The sequence below is a fragment of the Hesperophylax consimilis genome, chromosome 10 (genome assembly GCF_061612785.1).
Source record: "Hesperophylax consimilis isolate HC1 chromosome 10, BYU_Hcon_1.0, whole genome shotgun sequence".
Lineage (NCBI taxonomy): Eukaryota > Metazoa > Arthropoda > Insecta > Trichoptera > Limnephilidae > Hesperophylax > Hesperophylax consimilis.
The window spans coordinates 33,536,017-33,555,818 of NC_142845.1; the positions used below are offsets into that span (position 1 = coordinate 33,536,017).

The 19,802-nt window shown below is 31.2% G+C and overlaps 1 protein-coding gene and 1 long non-coding RNA gene across 2 annotated transcripts in view; one reads left to right on the forward strand and one right to left on the reverse strand.

Annotated features, from left to right (window-relative positions):
- Nucleotides 1-19,802, reverse strand: part of LOC149420646 (membrane-bound alkaline phosphatase-like) — an 83,264-nt gene that overhangs the window by 60,616 nt on the left and 2,846 nt on the right. The window lies entirely within an intron of this gene.
- On the forward strand, nucleotides 2,973-6,008 carry LOC149420647 (uncharacterized). The gene is made up of 2 exons (XR_016302710.1): nucleotides 2,973-3,009; nucleotides 3,650-6,008. It is a non-coding gene; the product is annotated as an uncharacterized LOC149420647 (long non-coding RNA).

Sequence of the window (19,802 nt, forward strand, 5' to 3'; positions counted from 1 at the left end):
CGGCTGTCATCCCGTGGTATTATTTATAAAACATTTTAAAATGCCGAATTCCTTTCTTGAACAGATTATCAAATTCTTTGGTCTGTCTAGCTGAGTCTAGGAGTGAGTTATTTTTTGTCCACTGCGGATAAGAATGAACATTTATCCAAATTTTCAGTAGTTTATGGACAACAGAACTTGTTATACATATATGGACCATTAAAGAATTCAATTTTGAATGATTAAAGGCAACTTTGTGAGTTAATCGCATATAAACACACTTTCCTTTTACTTTATTTACTATACTTTACACATATATGAATAAACACAGTATTTGTATCTGTAATGCAATGATCTCTTATTCTGATTGTTGATGCCCCCTTTTTTCATGTGGTCCACTGTTAATTATTGTAAGTTTTGTATACATCTCATTTCCAAGTAAACTTGGGCGAGTCCATTTTTAAGACGTTTTGAATTCCTTTGAAAATCAGTTGGTAAATTTTGTATCTCAAGTTCAACTAAAAAAATTGGGCTAGTCCTTTTTTACAAATAGTGCATAGACTTAGTTAAGTGGGCACGGGTTTTTTTTAAATATTTTAAGATTATTGTGCATTTTCAAAGTCGCCTGTGTTCATGCACATCAAAAAAATGTTTTTCATGAAAAGATAAATGCATTTTAAAAAATATGTGTTTCTTTCTCTTTGTATCTTAATATATCTTTATCTTATCTTTATACTTCCTTTTTTTTAAATTTTCCAAGTCAATGACATGTAAAAATTATCAAGATTGGAACACTTTAGCACTTCCGAGTAAAAAAAAACTGTAGACTGTTTGTCCATAAAAAAACGTGTTTACAGAACAAAACATTTAAAAAAAGCAGATTTTTTCCACACGATTAAGAAACGGCATTCCGAATTTCTACCGAACTATAACAAGTTTCCCTTGAACACTTTAGGTTTTTAAGTTCATCATAAAATATATGTTATTCTATTATCTCCGTACATTCGTTAGTCTAAAAAAGTAAATTCATACCGAAAAAATGCGGAATATGCTCCGAAAATGAAAAAAAAAAGTTTGTTCTGTTATTTAACACATTACAGGTACAGCAAAAAATCACAGTGTTTTATGTCATACGTTTTTTACTCCAAATAAATACTTGACTTTTTTTTAAATTGTAAAACGATAATTTTACTTGCAAACGTTCGGTGTCCGATTGACAGTACCAAGATGGAATAACAATAATAATAACATAGAATTTATATAGCGCAGTTAAGTGTCATTTAACTTCAAGTGCTATAAGAAACTTAAAAACGATAACTCAGTATTATTAAGTAGTCATGTTCTTAAAATGAAATGGAATGGCTTGCATTAACGCAAGTTTCACAACATAACATTATGGGATGTTCTGCCATTCTATGTTCTGAAAAGGTACCACAAAAATGCTAGCTCCAATCATTCCATGAGTATATTTTACGTAATGATTGATATTTTTTCCAATGAAAACATTTTTTTTTAATGAATGTAAAGTTTTGATAAATATTATCTGCCGCTGTACCAATGCAAATTCCACCTGGAGTTTTTTAATCTCAGGAATTAACTTTTACAGAAATATTTACTTGAAAACCAAATTTCTGAAAACTTGTAAAAAGGGCTTTTATCGGGTAGCTGATAATTCTAAAGCTTTGCGAGGATATTGTTGTTTTAATGAATTACGCAGTTTTCATAATAATAATATGTTTAATTAATGTGTGTATCACGTATACTTTTATAAAACTTACATATATCTTAATAAAATTAAATTAAAAAAAAAAAATAGTCATGCAACAAACCTCAGTATTAGAAATAAACGTTAAGGGACAACTCTGCAGTAGATCAACAAACAAACCTCAGTATTAGAAATAAACGTTAAGGGACAACTCTGCAGTAGATCAACAAACAAACCTCAGTATTAGAAATAAACGTTAAGGGACAACTCTGCAGTAGATCAACAAACAAACCTCAGTATTAGAAATAAACGTTAAGGGACAACTCTGCAGTAGATCGACAAACAAACCTCAGTATTAGAAATAAACGTTAAGGGACAACTCTGCAGTAGATCAACAAACAAACCTCAGTATTAGAAATAAACGTTAAGGGACAACTCTGCAGTAGATCAACAAACAAACCTCAGTATTAGAAATAAACGTTAAGGGACAACTCTGCAGTAGATCAACAAACAAACCTCAGTATTAGAAATCAACGTTAAGGGACAACTCTGCAGTAGATCAACAAACAAACCTCAGTATTAGAAATAAACGTTAAGGGACAACTCTGCAGTAGATCAACAAACAAACCTCAGTATTAGAAATAAACGTTAAGGGACAACTCTGCAGTAGATCAACAAACAAACCTCAGTATTAGAAATCAACGTTAAGGGACAACTCTGCAGTAGATCAACAAACAAACCTCAGTATTAGAAATTAACGATAAAGGACAACTCTGCAGTAGATCAACAAACAAACCTCAGTATTAGAAATTATCGCTAAGGGACAACTCTATATAAATAATCTAACTTATTCTAGTTAAAATTGTGTTTTTTTAAAAATTATTTTATACTTACGCATACTTTATTTATTTAAGAATGCGTCCATTTGAAGATATATTTAATGCATTGATAACTGGAAAAACTGAGTAAGTTCGTTTTGTATTGGCCAACGTAACTCTACACAGGATTATGCAAGTAAAAAATAAAATTTTACTCTTTCGTTATTCCAACGTTTTAAGGTAGATTTCAGGTAAACAAGTTATTAGGGTAAAGGAAAAATACATATTCTTCTGTGAAAAAATATTGTTCTAAGGGGAAAAAAAAAAATGAATTTTTTTTACATTTAATTTGAAAGTGGGGAGACCGGCACTGATACATTATCTGATTAAAGTGGATTATCTTTTTATCGTAGGTAGGTTACACAATTAGGTTAGGGTTTTATAATTTACAATCTCATTTACGCTTATCAGACCTGTCGAGTTAGTTGTGTGATTCAAATATTTAAGGTGAGTTAAAAATTGTAACTTTTCTGAAAAATATATCTGTTTTTAAATTTACTATTAACCCTCATTCAGGGAACAGTTGTATTGTCTTAGACCATTACAACTCACAACCACGAAAAAGGTCGCAAATTTATATAAAAAATACAAACTAAAGGAGCCATATTCTACTTGCTCATTTGAAATTACTATCGATGGACACATCAATAAAAAATAAAAAATTTTGTTAAACATTTCAAATAAATTAAATTGTTTTTATGTGGAAACCAAACTTAACATTTGAACCAACTCGTATTTCGAAACGTGAGCGAAAACCATTGTTCACTTTTGTATTTGGATTTATAAATTCAAATTTTGATTTTGTTATTTGTGATGCTGGGTAATCATTGATTTTAATGAAGATATTCAGTTTTTTTAAAGAAATATCGACAGGTTACGAATCGCATATGAGGTGATTTTGCACAAAAACGACGCTACACAAATCATCTAAATATTATTATTATTTTACTAACCTGAATGTTGGTTGGGTTTTTGAATGATTGAGGTTGAACCTACAACGCCTGGGTTGGAGGTGATGCTTTGTACCTCATCGCTGGGTAAACATTTTAATTATATTATTATAATTACTTCCTTTCGATTTTTTTAGGAGCATCGCCATTCAAAAGAAACCCGAATCGGGAGAAATTTGTCATTGAAGGCAGAAAGAGCAAATAAAAATCTCTCACGTGCTTTAGTTTCTACATCAGTCAACAGCGAAGAATCTTCTGGAGTTGAGGAGCAGAATTCATCAAGTCGAAGTCAAAATGGCAAAAAAGCTAGAGAAAAACGAACCAGAGCCTTTTAAGACTGATGAGGTAATCGTTGCGTCTAAGCAAGAGATTGAAAATATTCCACGAGAAACATTTACGAACGAGCGGTCTCTGGTTGTGAAACGTCTGCACTTCTTTGTACGAGCTTTTATAAATGAATTTGGAAAAAAACTTGATCAATACACAGCGTATATCCATGTACAACCTTACAGCAAGAGTACTATTACCACCAACAAGCAAAGCACAAGTATGGGTATGGTCTTGACAATGATTCCGCAAGCAAAGGCTTTTGTTTCTGGATTTGAATATTTTGTTGATAAAAATCGTACAAATAAGGCGACAGAAATAATTAAAAGACTGGAAGATGATTGCAGGTATATTGGAGTAGATCTGGAAAGAACTGTGATTCGATTAGGTTGTGTTATTTTCCAAAATTTTGAACAACAATTTATGGCTCTCGACGATGGTCAACTACAAGAAAGTAGATCATTAGCTGCAGATGCAGTTGAACGAATTATGAGTAGTTTATCAACATATGTGATTCCAGAAAAACATGAAATAACTTCCGATGGATATTGCAAGTTCCTTTATCGGTGTTTACTTGAAGGTAAATCAAAGGGTTTGATTGGAAATTTTATTCATCTACGAAAAATAAGGCACATTGACCAAAAAATAAAAATTTCAAATATATACAAAAAAGTGGGATTGGCAATATTGGACAGTGAGTTCAAAGTTGTAAAATATCTTAAGAAAAGGGACAAAAAGAGCGATTCAAGAAATTTTGGCTATAGGCTTTGCTCTGTGGTCGAATACGAAAATGAGCAAGATATGAACACCAAGCTTGGCAAATTATATGAAGAAGAACCTAAACCAATTAATTCTTATGAATATTTGTTACGTCCTGATGACATCAATAAAACGGTAGAACAGTTTTTGAAAGAACATCTTTTGAAAGAAACATTTTTCGTAAAACATCTATCGAAAACGATACCTTTACAAAAGATTACATCAAAATTATAAATTATGTATCTTGTTCATCCAGCTACTTGATGAAGATGAAGACTCAGAAGAACAGACACAATGAAATTTTATGTTTACGTCATCGACGGTAGGATGCTTCTCATACTCTACGGATTTCTCATGCACGGACCTCGTACAGTTCGGATGTCGGATAAGATCGCAGTTTGGAAAATAACAAATAGCAATGTTATAAGATGAGGATAAATTAAATAAAACAAAGAGCTGACAAACCGTAAAACATCTTTTGCTGCAGTAAGTAATCGTGTTCTGTGTCTTGTTCTATTTTATTTCATTTTAGCTTTATAATTATTATCGCGTATAACCTCCAAAAAGTTATTAAACAATAGATTTATCATATAGATAAAAATCGGATATGTAAATTCGAGATACCATCTAGATAAAAAATACATTCTCTAGAACTTTGAGTTACAATTTAAATTGACTTTATATTGCATAATTATTTCAAAAAGACAGCAGCCAAAAATAAGAGAAAATTAGTTGAAAATATTGTTATTGTTAATTCTGATTTTGAAATATATGATCGACAAAAATTTCTTCAGAATGGTCGAGTGGATTGAAGCGTTGTCCCGGTAAGACATAGATTGTGGGTTTCGTTATTATTAGTTTATTTTATGTTTTGTTTAGATTTATTATTATTATCTTCTGCTTCAATAATTATTATTACATTATTAATAGGTATAACTTTTAAAAAGTTAATAAAATTGAATAATTATTCTTTTCGCTCTCATATTAAGTCCATGAGCACAATCTTGTTCCTATGGATCAAATGAGAAGAAGATGAGAATCTTTATGCTTGAGATGGAAGTAAGTCATAGGTTATGTTGGGATATTATTTTATATTTTTAATATTTTACTGACTCAACTGAAATTCAACTGATTGGTTTCCTAGAAACGTTTTTAAGGTTGGGTGGGTTTTTTTTAAAATTTCTTACTTATGTGGATAATAATAATAGATAAGAACTGCGATAAAATATTATCAAAAGATAAAAATTACGAGTTAGCAATGTGAATCATTTCAATGTTAATTAGCAAATTAAGAAGTGAAATCAAAACTATGCAATACAAGTTTTATATATATTTTTACTAAAGATACTCAAGGCATCATCAATATGATCTTTGACTTATTATTTTTGAAATTTATATTAGATAAATTTCTTTTAAATACCTTGAATTTTTAATATTGACATTAATTATTATTATTTTTGATTTATTGATCCATTTTGCCATTTTTTAGGACAATGGTTCGGAGAGCCTTTCATTGTCCATTAACAGGGTAGGTTAGATGTAGCCATTTCCCATCTTGGGCCAATGGTTCGGAGAGCCCTGCATTGTTCTTTATCATGTTAGGTTACATGATTCCATTTTAACTCCATCTTGGGCCAATGGTTCGGAGAGCCCTGAATTGTTCTTTATCATGTTAGGTTACATGATTCCATTTTAACTCCATCTTGGGCCAATGGTTCGGAGAGCCCTGAATTGTTCTTTATCATGTTAGGTTACATGATTCCATTTTAACTCCATCTTGGGCCAATGGTTCGGAGAGCCCTGCATTGTCCATCAACAGGGTAGGTTATATGTAGAACGATACATAGTAGTCTACTATACTTTGTAACTATACTCATAGCACGTATTAGTCTACTCTGCTAATAATTATACTCCTAACAATTTTTGATATATTAGATACTCTATTTAATGAATTAATATTATTTAATTACTCTTCTCTACTTACAATTATTTATTCTGTTCTGTATTAATTTCAAATTACATTTTTTATGATGGTATAAATCATTTAGTCTACATTAGAATTAAAAATGTCCTACTTTTAATAACAATAAAAATCTTTTAAACTGTTATTATGTGTTCAATTTTATTTTATATCCCGAGATTGAGATCCCTCTTTTTAAATACGTCTATTTTAATTCGGGGGTTTGAGATCACAAGGGCCTATCTACAAAAACATATTTATGAGATAAACTTAAATAAAGATTGGAATTCTCATATGCATAACTGCTATGCCCATCTGATATACCCAACTGTTTCTCTTAAACGGCTGTATGTACGAGATAGAGCTTAGTGTGACTAGTAAATATGATTATGGAATTACCGAAACCAAACTCAACTCAAAATACCAGTTTTTGTAGTTAGGTCCCTGTGATCCTAAGCCCCCGAAATTATCTTTTGTTTTCGTGAATGAATGCAAATCTTGGAAACAGAAACTAACCCACTTCCCGATCGAGCTTAAACTCGGCAGATAGACTCGTTGTCGATGAAAATGAATTTTGATGGCAATCACGTGCACGCACACGCATTTCACTGAATTTCAATAATAATGCGTCAATTAATATATGCAATAAATGGCGGTCTTATCCAATCGGGTTTTGGCTCCATTGGTAGAGTTGTCGACTCCAGTTCCTGGGTAGGAATGTTTAATCCTCAATTTGAGTTAAGCAAACGTAGAGTGATCACAAACATAAATTAATACTACAAACAAAACACAGAACATATAATGGTAAATATCTTTCCAACTGTAAAACGTCGAACATAGGAAAGGAAATGCGAGATCTTGGCATAATTCATCCATTAAATTTCATAATTAAATAAATTTAATAAATTTCATAGTTACTCCAATTAATCAGCATCCACATACCCAAAAGATCTTGCCGAAATTTACTACCCTTTTATTTTTACAACACCAGGACACTGTCTTATCAAAATTCCCCAATTCCAAGACTTCACAGTCTCGGAAATAAATACTCTGATCTGGGAGATATATTTCATCTTAAAAATAATCAATATAAATATTGTTTATTTCAATTCCTTTATAGATCGAGACACAAATAGACATCTATAATTTCCGCAATATATATATTTTTTTTTTATTTTGAATATCTATTTATGTGAGACTTCTTATCATTTTTACTAATGTATCTTATTTTATTATATGCTTTTGTTGTAACATTTAATATTTTTTCTTTTTTCGTTGTATTATGTTTCCTTTATTGTTTTAATTTTGTAGAATCTATAATAACTGTGATACTCTACTATTAAACTTTGTAGTGTGTAAAAGCCCATTAGGGCGTGTAATAATAATAATAATAAATAAATAATTTTAACTCCCTCCAAACACGACGTCTAATTTTTGATCAAATCTTATTGTTTAAAATTCTAAATAATGGTCTGGACTCAGCAGAACTTACCAATTTAATAAATCTTCATATTCCGTCCAGATCAACCCGACAATCTGATTTATTTTATCTACCCTCGTGTAGAACGAACATTCGAAAAAATTCCTCGATTCCTCGTATATGTGCACAATATAATACAAAATTTTACAGCATTGACATTTTTGGTAATAACCTAAAGAAATATCGATATGAAGTAATGCGTACTATCGATTATTAATATGAGAGTATGGAATGTATCGGGAGCATCTCCTATCCTCTTCCTATTTTCCTCTTCCTCTCCCCTTCCTTTAACACCAAATTAATTTTAAGGTATTAAAACTTCATTTCAAATGAACTTAATAAGAAACTTCTGTGGCTAGACTTCAGTTATATTATATCTATCATTGTATATTATGTAAAAGCTGTTTGTTCCTTACAAATAAATTAATAATAATGGATGAGAAAGTAGACTTTACGGCCCACTTTTAACAAACTGTGAATAAGGGTATGAAAACATTAGATTTTTTATTAAGAACAATTAAAAGCTTTAAATCTTTACAAATCATAAAACTATTTAAATATTGAAGACAATATTAGTGATTTCTAAACGAAAATCTGAAACAGAAAAATCAGAAAATCCCAGATGTGACCGTTTCCTTTTCTGATTTTTCTGTTTCAGATTTTCGTTTAGAAATCACTAATATTGTCTTCAATATTTAAATATTACAATTTGAGGTTTTACTCAATAAAGTTATTCCGAAAAATAAATATTCATTCTAGACTTGCAGAAAAGTCAATAGATGTCGCACATTAGAAAACAGAAGAAAAATAAACGACCTAACCTTTTTATTAAAATTATTGAACTCTAAATTCGATTGTTGTGAACTCCAGCATTTAATAAATCTACACTTACCTACACAAACAACTAGACAAAAATATCAACATTTATACATCTCATTCCAACTATAGTTTTCATTCTCCAATACAACGTTTACACAGTCTTTGTAACAAATACTTTAACAATATGAATGTATTTGACAATAATTTGAACTTGGCAAACTTTAAACGGAGTATGTGCGAACTATTTCTACCTACTTTGTAAACTATTGTTGTACTTTCTTACTATCATTATCGTTGATTTGGAGGATTTCGGCAGATTTTTTGTTTCACTTATTTTTACTCTATCCATACATATATTTTTTAAACTCTTATATTTTATGTAACATATATTTTGGTAACAATTATTTTTATAAGCAATAATTATTATCCTGAAACACTCATCCACATTGAAAAATCTCCTGATAAAAGATACATGACGCCAACGGGACTTGAACCCGTGTCCTTTCGATTTCCGGTCGACAGCTCTGACCTCTGAGCTATGGCGGCTTATCTCTTATCCGCGAAATAATTCAATATATACTAGTGTTTCATTCAACAATTACTGCTTGTTACATATTTTCAACTGAAAACAACCAACTTTATTTTATATGATATTTTAATTTTCAATATATTTTGTTAACTCTGGTATTTTTTTATGTAACCTATATTTTGTTAACACTGATTTTGTAAGTTATCTGTATAACTAAAAAAATAAAGATATACATTATTATGTGTAAAAGCCCTATGGGCTTTTAAATAAAATTAAAATTAAATAGAATAAATTTAAGAGTATTTACTGAAATCAAAATTTTCTGCAATTCATATTGTTTGAATAATAATAATGTCATAATTCATAACGAAGTGAGTTTTTTTATTAATAATTCATTTCAGGTGGTAAATATCAGGTATAATTATTTTAAATCTAGAATTAATTTTTAGATGTTTTTAGGAAGTTTTTTTTTAATCAAATCTGTTTTACTCTTTACCTACGATTTGAAGTTGTTAATGTCATTAATGATATTGTGTACGATTATTCCAATAATACTAATAATACACGATGTCGCAGAGATAACGGCGAACGTTAATTAATAACCTTTCAAATGGCGTCCTGGTAATAAACTTAAGTTATATTTTGTATCTTATATAACTTCTATCAGTAACACGGCTATGAACATGTTGGGTTTTTACAAATGTAAAATTATTCACACATTCAAAATTCTCTCGTTGAAAACATTCATTCAATCATATTGACTTCAAATAACTTTACCGGGCCAGAATTTCCCTTTACCGATAAGATAAGGATTCCGTGAAAAAGGCCTAAAAACCCGGTGGTGTGAACAGAGTTCGTTGTTTTATTCAAACAAAATTACGTCACAAAGTGGTTTTTCTAAAACTGAAGAAGTATAAAGATATACAGGATGTTAAGGAACGTACTTGACTTATTTTAACTAGTGATTCTGGACAATATTTGAAGTAAAAAAAAATGTGAATGAAAGCTTGGTTCGGGAGACTCTCTTTCAATTTTACAAATTGTATTGTTATACATCCAAAAACAATAATGACGAGACGCTGACTTTGTGCTACAATTGTATTCTTAATGTAATATTCGTAATGTAATGACAAGTTGTTCGTTGGTTCGTCCTACTGGAAGCTCTTTCGATAGGACGAGTTTTTTGTACAAGCCCGGAAGATTACCGTGAGTCCTGGCAGTAAGAGATTTGCATAAAAATACTTTCTTGTCCTTCCAGAAGTACTGTGACCTTTGTAAGTTGCGCAAGGGTGTATAGTTGAGCGCAATCGTAAGCTATGTTTTTTATTTATATTTTAAAGACAATAAAATTATATTTACTAAGTTTCTAATTTTAACCTTTTACTGCGTAGGATAAAGCATAGAATCACAAAAACAAAATACTCCAAATAAAATTATGAAATAAATTACTGCGATTGAAAACGAATTTTATTTTAACTCAAAATGATCTGAGCTAACTCGAGATTAATAAATAACTAAAAAAAATCCCACCTTCCCGCAATATATATTTAACATAATATAATATTTATTAACCTAAAAACCATAAAATAATTATACACATCTCTGGTTGGAAGTCAAGCATATTGTTTCATAACGATAACTTTGTATTCAATTCTGTTATGGAGAGTATTCATAGATATTTTCGTTTTAAATTTTGGTACATTTAGAGCTAAATTAAGTCACCACTTTTTAGTAAATGTAAATAAGAAGTTATCATTAATCTATGCATATGATTAAACAGCTTAAGGCGAAGCTTAATGCAAAATCACATTTTGATGAATCTTTATCAGTTGGTGTACATTATGAATACCAAAAAATACGCTTTTGATAAATTGAAGGTTTTCATATCGTTTCGCTGGAGTAGAATATAAATAAAATAGTAAATTACTTAATAAAAAATATAAATATAAACTACTATTTTTTTTAATAGAAATGTATGAACGCGTAAATAAAATAACTTTAAAAAAATACAGTATTATAGCTAAGATTATCTGTGACAATTTCACTTGATTAACTTTTTTTCTTTCTTATAAAATTATTTACAAAATAAATAAAAACAAGTTTTTTGCTTGAAATCGAACGTTTCTAGACTCCGTTTGTCAAGCGATTTTAATGCCTATTACCTACAACATAAGATATACAAAGAATATACACATTTTTGGCTTGTAACTTCCTCTTGAGAGGAAACCGGGCTGCGTTTTGTCGATACAAATGTAGTCCTCAATTTTCTCTCTGGATTTTGACACTAGTGCAATTTTTTTTAAATATAATAACGATATCGAAAAACCAGTTTTGTACTTGAAATTGAACGTTTCTAGACTCCGTTTGTCAAGCGATTTTAATGCCTATTACCTACAATATAAGGTATACATGAATATACACATTTTTGGCTTGTAGCTTCCTCTTGAGAGGAAACCGGGCTGCGTTTTGTCGATACAAATGTAGTCCACAATTTTCTCTCTGAATTTTGACACTAGTGCAATTTCTTTTAAATATAATTACGATATCGACCACCGGCATGTCGTATAAATTACTTTACATGGGAGTTAGGAGCCTCCAAAAATCCTCGAAATTGCCTGGTATGACCGCCATTAACAAACGCTCAGTATACAAACTAGACAATGTATTTGTAAAAATATTAAAATACAGACATTGAATAGTTTCTTCTTACACAATTGGTAAAACAAATCGTAATAATCAGTCCAGTTTTGGAGGAGAAAAATGGGGGGTATAATTTGTCGATTTGGTTTGGGTACAGATGTGCCTTTCGCTCAGTATTCGCTCAGTAGGATAGGGTTAGAGGGTTTAAAACAAATACGTGTTGGGTCAGTAAAGAGATGTGATGTGGCCGATAATCATATCGATACCCTAGTGTTGTCTTATCTTGAGTCACGAGTAATCAATGTTTATTGGTGACTTATTTTATTATTTTGTTTATTAGTGGCTTATTACTCACAGAGCTTACTTACTACAATTTTTCCAAATTCAATTTGTTTACGTCCAGTAGTTTTGTCAGTTTTATTTAGTTTTGTTTTCTTGCTCTTTTTTGTTTGTACTGCTTCCAACTAAAGTTTTCATAGTGCGTAAAATGATTGCTTCAACCTTTTTTCTCATTTGAACTGGTTCAAAGCCTTTACAGTTGTTGGTTTTTTTCCCAGAAGCTTTTATTTTGTTGCATAAATTGCGAATTAAGTGACTTTCCATTATTTTTTGTACATGATGCTGGAGTTGCCATCACCAAATAGTTTTTTGAATATCAATCACTGTATTTCACTGCTTTTGGAGAATCTTTCTTCTATAACGTAGGCTTCCGCCAGTTTTTTTAAGCATGACTACATGATGAAGAGCTAAATCCTCTTTTATATTACCTCTTTGTGATCATTTCTTTTGTGGCACATTCATCAATTATTACCGTTATTCCATAATTGGCACATTGAATACACCACAAATTTAACTCCATTGTGAATACACATTTCCTGTTCATACTATTCCTAGTCAAAACTAATGAGTTTCAGTTATTCAAGGAGAGATAAAATACAAAACGTTATCGGCAAAAAATGTCGATTCATTAAAAAATTAAATATTGTAGTATTTTTAAATAAAATAAAAGGAATGTTGGTGTCGCGAAGCTGCGACTCCACTATATATTAGAGGTGGTGAAGAGGCTCTATGAGGCCCTATGCCACACGCCCAAAGGACCAGTCCCAAACTACACCGAATGCTAGGTTATGGGACGATTTTATGCATCCGACAAACTCGATGGACAGTGCAATAATCAAAGGTATAAATCTGGGCTTCTGGAGCACAAGATAAGCCCAGATTGTAATGCAGGAAAGATGGACTCACCCGTTGATGACTATCACACGTCTCCAGGAGTATTGGTTGATTTCACTTCACAAAAATATATGTATAATCGCCCTGTCTGATATTAATTACCACTCCGAACTCTGATAAGCAACTGACACCACTTGTCAGATTTTACATGTGTCGCAACAATATTTTTAATATGGTGACATTTTGGGATGGGTAAGAGGGTAGGTAGGACATTTGCAGGATTTTGTATTGATATTACACTTGTCCATAAGCCTGTGGATACATACCTAACAATCCCCTATATATTGCGCGAACAAATGTGTTATGTCGAATAACTAATGTATGGAATATGTGGCAAAACAAACAATTATTGCATATCAAGGTTTTCTTAATATTGAGTTCCGCCATAGCGGGTTAACACCAAGTACTGTTTTAAAATAGTATAAGTGTAATAAGTTTTTTTTTCACAATTTAAAAATATTTTTTTAAAATGTTTAATTAAAAAAACTTTACATATTTAAAAAAAATATTTTATAGTGTGGACCTCACTGGGTGCTGAGGCCGCAAATTTAATTTAATTTAATAATAAGTAAACAGGAAAAAATAAACTGAGATGAAATAAAATAACATACTATGATAAAGGAGGTAATGAAAAAAAACGGCAAATATTATGAGATACGGTTGTACCCTAATGATTTGTGTACCTATACTAATGAGATACGGCTATACCCTAATGATTTGTGTACCTATACTAATGAGATACGGCTATACCCTAATGATTTGTGTTTTGTTATGAGATACGGTTGTACCCTAATGTTTAGTATATTATAATGAAATACGGTTGTACCCTAATAATTTCTGTATTGTAATGGTATTGTGTATCAGGTGCTTAATATGTTTTTTCATCCGATTTTTTTTTTATTTATTGTACGACAGACAGGTAAGTCCAATTATGGTACAATTTTATTATAACTAACAATACATGTACATAATTATTTATGTCCGGGTTAAATCTTCCTCACAGGAAAAACTAAACCCCTACACACATTTTTCCACAAATGATCATCTAGTAAATCCACATTGTGGAAGTGCATTATATAAGCATAATAAATGCAAAACAATACAAGAACAACAACACGTCAACTCACCAAAGATCAAATAGGACAATAATTCACCGACTCCAGATATTTTCATATCAGAGGGTTCGGCTCAGTAGAACTCCTAACTTGAAATAAATAAATAATAAATCCTACTGATCCCTAAATATAAATATTTTAAAAATCTTTCGTAATCCTACATGTATTTAATATGACGGATTTTTTATTTTTATATAAAAATTCTTTGGTAGATCTAATACGCCTAAATTTGGAATAAGAGAGTTACGTATAATGCCAGTAGCCGAAATAACAAATGGTAATATTTGTATCGTCTTAGAATGCCAAATTCTTTTTATCTCATTTCCTAAATCTGTGTATTTTCTATCACTAACAAATTTTTGAATATTGCGGGAATTTGGAATAGAAACATCAATTATGTTAGTTATTTATTTAAATTTTATCATGTAAAACTATATCGGGTCTATTATTTATTTATTTATTGTTTATTTGCAAAAACAGTATGAACCAGAACATTGCAATATCGATAATTAACATTTACAAAAAAGTGAATAACAAATAGGTACATTTACAAGTGGGACAAAGAAAAAAGTTTCAAATTTAGATTTACAATTTTAAGTATTGAATAATAATATTTCACGTTTAAATACGTTGTAGGACATGTGGAAAATATCCACATTTCCTGCGAGGCAGTTAATTAACCTAGTGATTCTTCCCAAGGGCATCACCATTGGTAAGTTAGTTCTGCACCTAGGAAGAATCAAAAGCCTGTGTTGGCGGCCTCGCGCGAAATTATCCGGGACATAAAATCCTATTTTAGCCAGAATGTCTGGTATTGATACTAAACCGTTTAGTAGCTTATACGCCATCAGGAGTAATGCAACATCCCTTCTGGAACTAAGGCTGCATATACCCAGCATTCCCGAGATAAATGCTGTTGGAAACAGCCATGGGTAATAACCAAACTCTCTCATGTAGAGGTATCGTAAAAACTTTTTTTGTATCTTCTCGACCATTAGTACATAGACAGTGTCCTCTGGCCCCCATACCTGAGATCCATTCTCGAGAATGCTACGCACTAAGCTAAAGTAAAGCAGCCTTATTACTGCAAGGTTGGTCAAGTCTTTCGAATTGTGTATGACAAAACCCAACATCTTAGTGGCTGATTTACAGATCTTTTCAATATGAGCGTGAAATGTTAAGCGAATGTCGTACACAATTCCCAAGTCCTTGCAAGTCACCATGTGCTTCAGTGACGTATCTTTCATTTTGTAATTAAAATATATGGTCTTGTGTGCCCTTGTAAAGCACATCACTGAACATTTTTGGAAGTTGAACCCAAGTTTGTTATCAATACTCCAGTCAATAATTGCATCGATATCTTCCTGGAGCTTTCTACAGTCTTCTATCGATCTTATTCTCAGAAAGAGTTTGATGTCATCGGCAAAAAGTAGAAAACGGACGAATTTAATCTTTCCCTGAATATTGTTTATAAAAATTAAAAACAATAGGGGTCCTAAATTGGATCCCTGCGGCACACCAGAATTTGTAGGATATGCATTAGAGTTGAACTCACCATAGGACTAGGGAATGCAATCCCGGTATACCGGGATCCCGAAATACCGAGATCCCGCAGACATTTTGCGGGACTCTTCTCGGTCGAAACTTTTGCGGGATCCCGCTGGACTGGCGGGATTACAGAGAAGCTTCTACATCAGTTCTTCCACATCGGCTCACTGTAAACCTCAACCATCAACAAATAAAATCATTGACCATTTTTTAAGCGAAAACAATACCGTCGAAAAGAGGGTATCACGAATGGTGTCTAAAGATGGTTTACCATTCCGAGTTTTCTGTACCTCGTCGGATTTGCGAGATCTTTTTAAAGCCGGGGGTTTTATCTTACCAGCATCGTCTAATTCTATCAAATTAATGGTTATGAATTACGGCAAGACACTAAAAATGATGGTTATTCAAGATTTTTTAAAGCTGAAAGAGAGCAACTACAGATTTACCCTCATTTACTCTGAATTACTTCGAGTCCGGTGGATTAAAAGGCACATACCTTTAATTCGCTTACAATGCGCTAATGACTATTGTGCCAACCAGCGTGGAAGCTGAACGAGCTTTTTCAGCCGCTGGCTACCTTGTGTCCAATATCAGAAGCCGTTTATCAGATGACACAATTAATACGTGTGAACGTTATTATTTAATTTTAAGTTTCAGTTCAATTTCAGTTTCAGTGCCGGCAATCCGGGCGTTTATTTTATTTTCATTTGTGTACATAGATTTCTTTTACCCACCTCACTAGACAAAGTCTGTTCCGAGGCGGGTGTGTCATGTAAATTTATGTCTTCTCTTATTCTTTGCCAATTTATGACTTAAAATTTACCTATGTCTAACTAAAGGTATACCTATTAATAAATCATTTAAAATGTCCCAAAGAACTTGTTTTATTATAGGTATAAATTTAAAACTCTAAAAACAAGGTTTGTAGATCGAGGTATTAAGTCTTTATTATACGATTGATTAGATATCTAAGTCCACTCTGCTGGATCCCGCAAATACCTGGATCCAGCGGGACTAAGATTGTTCAGTCCCGCAAATACCTGGATTGACATTTTCTTGCGGGATTGCATTCCCTAATTATGACTAATCGTTCGGTCTGTTAGTATAGTTTTATCATAATATATTTTATAAAATTCATTTTCTAAAAAGGAATTTGGTTCATATTCATAATACGGTACTTTATTACGGCAGTCAATCAAGTTATGTTTAATTACCAAAGTTTGGTGAATTATTTTTAAGTTATAATTGTTTTGTAATATTATTATTTTATATAAACACAAATACAGTGAAATCTACTACTTTGCTAAAATAATTCTACTAAATAGTTCTACTAAAATAATTTATAGTATGTCGATAGCCCACATATTATTAAGTATTTTAGTAAGACCAGTGTCCAGTAAAAAAAAAACTTATGTCGTAGAGGGAGACGGGAGACGGTTTTAATTACTTTTATTTTTTTATTTCAATGGTTCTTCAATTATACAAGTATTGAATTACGTGCTTCATTTTGTATGTCTTTTTAAATTATTTTATACTGTTGCTAAGTTAAAATTAATGTTTTTTCTAATGAAATTAATAATCTTAAATACAATATATAACTTTCTTTATTTTTTCTTTACTTAAAAATACTAGACTAGTATGTGAGATTGTGTACTTAATGATGTTATACTTCTCTTATATCAAAATGCCTCTATGGCGTCACAGGAAAACCTTTAAAATCGATAATCTTCACTACACCTCACTAAAGTATTCAAATGTTCAACTCATGAGATACTAACTTATAATTTCTCCAAAGCTGACTATTCTAACATGAATCAATATCTTGCAAATGAAGACTGGTCATTTCTTCACCATAATAATACTATTAACTATAATCTTGAATTATTTTACAAAATTATTAATAAGGCCATTGAAAGCTTTGTACCACTTTCACACTTCGAGGAAGCGAAGTTTCCAAAATGGTTCAGTGGCGAGCTAATTAACCTAGTTATCTGTAAAAAAATTGCACACAAAAACTTTAAAGAATCGAACTCTCTTATCGACTACAAGATATTTCACAACTATAGAACTCAATGTAAAAAACTATCAAGAAATTCATATTTCAATTATATAAATGGAATCGAAAACTCTATACCTTCTAATATACAAAACTTTTTCACTCACGTTAACTCTCTTAGAAAAAACAAACAAGGTTTACCCCTTTCAATGCACTTCAAAGAAAAGAGTAGTACTGACATGAATGTAAAAGTTAACTATTTTGCTGATTATTTTAAAAGCGTCTATGACGAAGATATCCCAGTCAATTATATACCACCTTCGTCGCTTAACGAGAGCATACATATCCCTGCCATACACATCAACATAAACGACGTTATAAGTAAAATCAAATCCTTAGACAAAAACAAAAAGGCTGGACCTGATAATGTACATCCCAATATCCTAATAAATTGCATTACTTCACTGGCTGAGCCGATTTTTCTATTGTTTAATCAATCCCTTGACACAGGGTGCTTCCCTGATATTTGGAAACGTTGTTATCTAACTCCTATATTTAAAAAGGGTAATAAAAGTGATGTTACTAACTATAGACCAATATGTAAGCTATCTGTAATTCCTAAACTTTTTGAAAAACTATTGCTTGATAAAATTTCACCATGTATTAACCATCTCATTGTTCCGAATCAACACGGATTTTTGTCAGGTAGATCAACTCTGACAAATCTCTCGTTATATGAAAACTATATATCAAACGCATTAGCTAACAGAACTCAAGTTGATTCCATATATACGGACTTTATCAAGGCCTTTGACAAAGTATGCCATAAAATTCTCCTGATCAAACTACGTAAGCTCGGTATTGACGGAAAACTTTTAGAATGGTTTGCTAGCTATCTAACTAATAGAGTTTTACTTGTAAAAATCAATTTGTTCATTTCCAATCAATTTATAGCTACCAGTGGTGTACCACAGGGGTCTCATTTAGGCCCAATATTATTTTTACTGTTCATAAATGATATTGTAAATATATTAGATGAAGATATTAATACGTTACTTTTCGCAGATGATTTAAAAATATTTAAAATAATCAAAAGCGCTGAAGATTGTATCTGTCTACAAAATAATTTGAACAGGTTAATTAATTGGTGTTCTCTTAACAAACTTCATCTGAACATAAATAAATGTTATTCAATTAAATTTTACAGAATAAATCAACCAATTATTCATTCATATAAACTCAATAACTCAATCCTTACCTCTGTTGAAGAAATTAATGACCTGGGGATAACTTTCGACTCTAAATTAAACTTTATATCGCATATAAATAATATTAATAATAAAGGAATGAAAATGCTAGGCTTCATTCTTCGAAATTCCAAAGGTTTCAAGAATATTTCAACATTAAAATTTTTGTATACATCCCTGGTTCGTAGTCAAGTCGAATATAACTCCTCGATCTGGTCCCCCCACTACAAATTACATTCAGATTCAATCGAAAAAATTCAACATAAATTCCTAAGACACATTAATTTTAAACTCGGTATTCCCATTGAAAATATAAATTATAATTACTTGATGAAAAATCTAAATTTATTAAAACTCTCAGATCGAAGAATTATATCCGACTTAATATTTATGTTCAAAATTGTAAATGGTAGTATAGACAGTCCTGATTTAATTAACCTCATTGAATTTCATATACCCACGAGAGCTACTCGTTCTAAAATTTTGTTTAAATGCAACAATATCAGGACTGAGTATTCCAAACACTCGCTTGTACCTAGGTTGCATGAAGTTAGTAATAGATACGCAGATGTGGCAGATCTATTTAACTGCACGCAAGGTAGGTACAAGAGGGCTATGCTATCAAATATTTTCAATC